The sequence below is a fragment of the Bombina bombina genome, chromosome 2 (genome assembly GCF_027579735.1).
Source record: "Bombina bombina isolate aBomBom1 chromosome 2, aBomBom1.pri, whole genome shotgun sequence".
NCBI lineage: Eukaryota > Metazoa > Chordata > Amphibia > Anura > Bombinatoridae > Bombina > Bombina bombina.
Genome location: NC_069500.1, coordinates 1,092,263,624 through 1,092,269,748, shown reverse-complemented (window position 1 = coordinate 1,092,269,748; position 6,125 = coordinate 1,092,263,624).

Below are 6,125 nucleotides of genomic sequence, written 5' to 3'. Positions count from 1 at the left end.
TTTTTTTTTACAGGTAAAAGAGCTGATTTCTTTGGGGCAATGCCCCACAAAAGACCCTTTTAAGGGATCTTGGTAGTTTAGTTTAGGCTAGGATTTTTTTTTTATTTTGGGGGGCTATTAGATTAGGTGTAATTAGTTTAAATATCTGATAAAAAAAAAATTATTTTGTGTAATTTAGAGTTTGTTTTTTTTGTAATTTAGGTAATTGTATTTAATTTAGGTAATTTTATTTAATTTAGGTAACTGATTTAATTGTAGTGTAAGGTTAGGTGTTAGTGTAAGACAGAATAGGTTTTATTTTACAGGTAAATTTGTATTTATTTTAACTAGATAGTTAGTAGATAGTTAACTATTCTACCTAGTTAAAATAAATACAAACTTGCCTGTAAAATAAAAATAAACCCTAAGCTAGCTACAATGTAACTATTAGTTATATTGTAGCTAGCTTAGGGTTTATTTTAAAGGTATTTAGTTTTAAATAGGAATTATTTAGTTGATAGTAATTTTTATTTAGATTTATTTTAATTTATTTAAGTTAGGGGGTGTTAGGGTCAGACTTAGGTTTAGGGGTTAATAAATTTAGTATAGTGGTGGCGACGTTGGGTGCGGCAGATTAGGAGTTAATAAATGTAGGTAGGTGGCGGCGATGTTAGGGGCAGCAGATTAAGGGTTAATAATATTTAACTAGTATTTGCGATGCTGGAATGCGGCGGTTTAGGGGTTAATATGTTTATTATAGTGGCGGTGACATTGGTGGTGGCAGATTATGGGTTAATAAGTGTAGGTAAATTGCGGTGACATTGAGGGCGGGAGATTAGGGGTTAATAAATATAATGTAGGTGTCGGCGATGTTGGGGCAGCAGATTAGGGGTTAATAAGTATAATGTAGGTGGCGGCGATGTCGGGCGGCAGATTAGGGGTTACTAAGTATAATGTAGGTGTCGGCGATGTCGGGGCGGCAGATTAATAAATTAATAAGTGTAAGATTAGGGGTATTTAGACTTGAGGTTCATGTTAGGGTGCTAGGTGTAAACATAAATTTCATTTTCCTATAGGAATCAATGGGGCTGTGTTACGGAGCTTTATGCTGCTTTTTTTGCAGGTGTTACCCTTTTTTTCAGCAAGCTCTCCCCATTGATGGGGGAATTGTGCACGAGCACGTACAACCAGCTCACCGCTGACTTAAGCAGCGCTGGTATTGGAGTGCGGTATGAAGCACAATTTTTCTCTACGCTCACTTCTTGTCTTTTAATGCTGGTTTATGAAAACCTGTAATACCAGCGCTGTAGGTAAGTGAGCGGTGACAATAACGTGCAAGTTAGCACCGCACCCCTATTACCGCAAAACTCGTAATATAGCCGATAGTAATTTGATAATATAGCAAAAGTCAAGCAAAGTCAAGACAATTCAAAAGAACTGACAAATTAGTATTTTATCTTGGAATACAAGTAGAAAGGGAAGAGGATATTTAATACATTTCAGAAAAAAAGTGACTGATTAAAGACTTGATAGAACTTTTGTGTCTCAAACATTCCCATACTGAAGAACACTCTGAGAAAGAAAGTAAACACACACCCCAAACACAATGTGTCAATGTACATATTATTAATATTATTATTATTGTTATCAGTTATTTGTAGAGTACTAATAGATTCTGCAGCACTATAAAAAAAATCTATTATATGCAAGATAATATTTAAAGGGAACAAGTGGGTAGAGGGCCCTGTCAATAGTTGCACTTTTGTAAATCAACTCCCATGAAGGTGATCTACAAACAGCTGGGCTTGTAGGCTTACATGCTTAGGGGGTTTGATAACAAAATAGGGGAGGAACTGAGGTTAGAAAAGGTAAGAGTATATGATATGCATCCCTAAACAGTAGATTAAAGAGCACTTGAAACTTTAAAAAAAACCAAGGGGATAGTCTAGTGGAGCAAGGCAGAGAGTTCCACAACACAGGGGCCATTTGGAGTGACAAAAGAGGTGTAGAGGAGGAGGTCATGAGTAGAGGGAAGGGGATGGGAGGGAGAATTTCTGTTGGCAAGGTCTGAGATTTAGGGGGGAGCAGTGTCATTGAGGGCTTGAATGTCAAAACCAGCATTTTGTGTTTAATTCTGGAGGCTATAGGAAGCTAGTGAAGCAAGTGACAGAGAGGTGCAGCATAAGAAGAACAACATTTAAGGAAGATTAGCCTGGCAGATGTATTCATTATGGATTTTAAAGGAGACCAGAGAGAATGGAGTTGCAATAGTCAAGGCAGGAAATGATGAGAGTGAATTAATATCTTAGATGTGTCTTGTCTAAGGAAGTGGTGAATTTCTGAGATTTTTTTAAGGTGGAAACAACAGGATTTGGCATAAGACTGGATGTGAGGACTGAAAGAGAGATCTGATTCAAGTGTGACCCCAAGACATCAGATGTGTGGTGTTAGGGTATTGATGCTATTATCAACAGTTATAGAAAGATGTTGGGGGGGGGGGGGATTTGTAAGAAAAGGGTAAGTAAAGAGCTCAGTTTTGGAAAGATTTAGCTTAATGTAGTAAGAGGACATTTAAGATGAAATATGAGAAAGACAGTAAGTAACACAAGTTAGCAAATTAGAGTATAGGTCTGGTGCAGAAAAGTAGATTTGGGTGTTATCCGCATGCAAATGATATTGAAAATCAAATCAAGGGAATATTGATCTTTGTGAGTATTTTTTTTGCAGCGTCAGCAATAGGGTTGTCAACAGGGAAGTTGAAATCCCCCAGAATGAGGACAGGGGTGTCTAAGGAGATGAAATTAGGTAGCCAGGTGGCAAAATGAGCTGAGGAGTCAGGGATGGTATATGACTGCAACATGTATAGAGAGGAGAGAGAATAAGCGGATCAAGTGAGTTTCAAAGGAAGAAAATGTGAGGGAAGAGAAGGGTTGTATTTGGTGAAAGGTACAACTGGAGGAAAGTAAATCACCTACACCACCTCCTTGTGTGTTTCCAGACCTAGGGGTGTGGCTGAAATAGAGACTCCCATGTGACAATCCAGCAGGGGAGGCTGTGTCTGAAGGAGAGAGCCAGGTTTCTGTGAGAGCCAGAAGGTTGAGGGAGTGGGTGAAAAAGTGGTCATGGATAGAAGTGAGTTTGTTGCAAACATAGTGAGAGTTCTAGAGTGAACAAAAAAGGGGGTGTTGGCTTTAGAAACAAGAGGTATTTGAGTGAGGTTTCCAGGGTTTTGATTTCTAGGTCCATGGGAAGGCACACATGGGTGGGCGATACTAGGACAGATATCACCAGCAGCTAATATGAGCAATAGGGAGAGTGATATAAGATGAGATACAGATTTGCAGTATTGAGAGTGTTTTTGTGATGAGGAGCAGGATAAAGGGAGAGAGTTTAGGAATGTGTGAAGTTCATAAGAGCAAAAGTGAGTTGAGGGTAAGAAAGGTGGGCAAATGAATAGTGCAAGTGGTGAGGGGAAGAAGTAAATAAATAAAGTAGTTTGTATATAGACAAGTAGCGGCAAAAAGGAACATGAAGATGTTGAGAATTTTTATAAAAAGGGGAAGCAGTGAAAAACATATAACAGAGTATTACAACAGAACTTACCTAGTGTATTGTCCTATGTTTACGCCTTGTTAAATTATTGTATAATTTTCCCCAATTCTTAGTGCTTCACTATTAAAATGCTCAACTAAGAAATGTGAGCATATAGTATTAAGATAATGCAAACTGCCTTTCTATTCTACCCCCCTTGTAATGCTCCCCCAAACAAGTTCTACATTTATAGACCACAGAATTCAGCTGAGTCCACTAGATTAATGACATAATCAAAGACAGTCAAAAGGCCAATTGGGGAGTTTGATTCCTGGCCATGTCAGGGTGAGATAAATAGACAATAGAATTGGAGTCATAACAAGAATTGACAAAGCTAGAACATCACAAAACAAATGAAAATACATTAACATATATATACAGTAAACACAGGACTTGTTTGGCAACCAACAATCATATACCAAAGAGAGTACACAGAGGTAAGAGCTGCAGGATGCTGCTTTTGTGCCATTGCATGGCAAGATAAGACACCCTGAACATAATACGTTAATTTGCAGTTACTGACACGCCCAGATCTTGCTCAATTGGTCACAAGAGAGCTAGGAGTGGCATTCCCTATTGAGAACCTTGTCGGCCTGCACATGTGGCCAATTACATGAAATATAATGCAATAAGAGACAAGAAGAGATTTGTACTGCAGTGGAAATTGTGACAATTACTTGAATTTAGTGGGTTCAGATAAGATGGGGATCAGTGCATATTTGTATGAAGGAGGAATCCAGTTAAATACTTTACTTTACAGCTCATCAGTATAGAATAGGAATGGAGGGATGTTGTGTGTTTTCTTTTCTTTTTTCTTGCTTCTCCTGAGTATCCCTATAAATTAAGCAATGCTCAAGTTCATAGCATGGTTCTGTCAATTGCAATATTGGGTTTTTTTAATAAATGAATATATTAAAAATGTCTCCTCATTCATCACTCATTGGGGACTCTACTCTTCAAGATCTATAAACATCTCCTGTTTCAACCTTCCATGCTGCTGCATTTGAAAAAAAAGATAACGGTACTCACTGCACATGAGAAGCTTTTGTGCCGGTTAGTAACATTGCACAATGCAACTGATAAGAATTTGTTATCTTTCATGATTCAGATAGAACATACAATTTTAAACAACCTTCCAATTTACTTATATTATCACTTGTTCATTTTCTTGATACCCTTTGTTGAAAAGCAGGACTGTAAGTTCAGGAGAGTGCATGTATCTGCTGTAGTAAATGGCAGCAGTTTTACAACAATGTTATTCATTAGCAAGAGCACTAGATGGCAGCATTATTTCCTGTCATGTGGTACTCCAGACATGTACATGCTACCTATCTAGATATCTCTTCAACAAATAATAACAAGAGAACAAAAAATTGGATTATAGAATAAATTGAAAACATTTTTAAAATTGTATTCTCTATCTGAATCATGAAAGAAAACAATTAGGTTTCATGTCCCTTTAGGTTCCCCACACATTGCAGGGACGTTCAGGAACTAGAGGTTATTGACCATAACATTTGCTGGTGCAAATCACTGACCACTTAGCTCCCTTTAGGTTCCCCACACATTGCAGGGACGTTCAGGCACTAGAGGTTATTGACCTTAACATTTGCTGGTGCAAATCACTGACCACTTAGCTAATTAACATGAATGCAAGATTATTGGGGTACATGTAAATAAATAGCCATTCCCTTGCAAATTAAGGTCAACTGGCACCACTAAAGGTTTGGTGCTAAAGAAATGAATGGAGGCGTAACCCCAGTACCCAATAACAAAATGTAATGGATATAGTAGCCATTCTAGAATACACATATAGCACTCATGTAGACATGTTCAACACATTGGCCCCAATTTATCAAAGGTCTTGCGGACCTGATCCGACACTGCGGATCAGGTCCGCAAGACCTCGCTAAATGCGGAGAGCAATACGCTCTCCGCATTTAACATTGCACCAGCAGCTCACAAGAGCTGCTGGTGCAACGCCACCCCCTGATGACTCGCGGCCAATCGGCCGCCAGCAGGGAGGTGTCAATCAACCCGATCGTACTCAATCTTTGATTTCCGGCGATTCCTGTCCGCCTGCTCAGAGCAGGCAGACAGGCTTATGGAGCAGCGGTCTTTAGACTCGCCAGAAACACGGCCCTTCAAGCTCCGTACGGAGCTTGATAAATGGGCATGATTGTGTGTTATTAATTGAAATGATCACCAAATGGGTTGGGGATATCGCTACAATACTTAAAACGTAACTTTTATTAAATATGCAAAAAAACAGGAGATAAAATTAAGGGATGTGCAATTAAAAACATTAGCTAAAGTAAGGGGATATAGCGTATCTACTATATCACAATTATAGACTTATTGCAAATACCATGTGTTCATATTGGTACTCAATGTGATTGGTGCATACTTAGGTATCCAAAGATACAAAATCCCAGAGAACAACAAAATCCCTAAGAGACTGGCAACTATGTTACTTCTATGACATATGATAACCTAAATGGTTAATCTGAAAGAGATATGTTGTAAATATATGGGTTCTTAATCTGGGTTTCAGT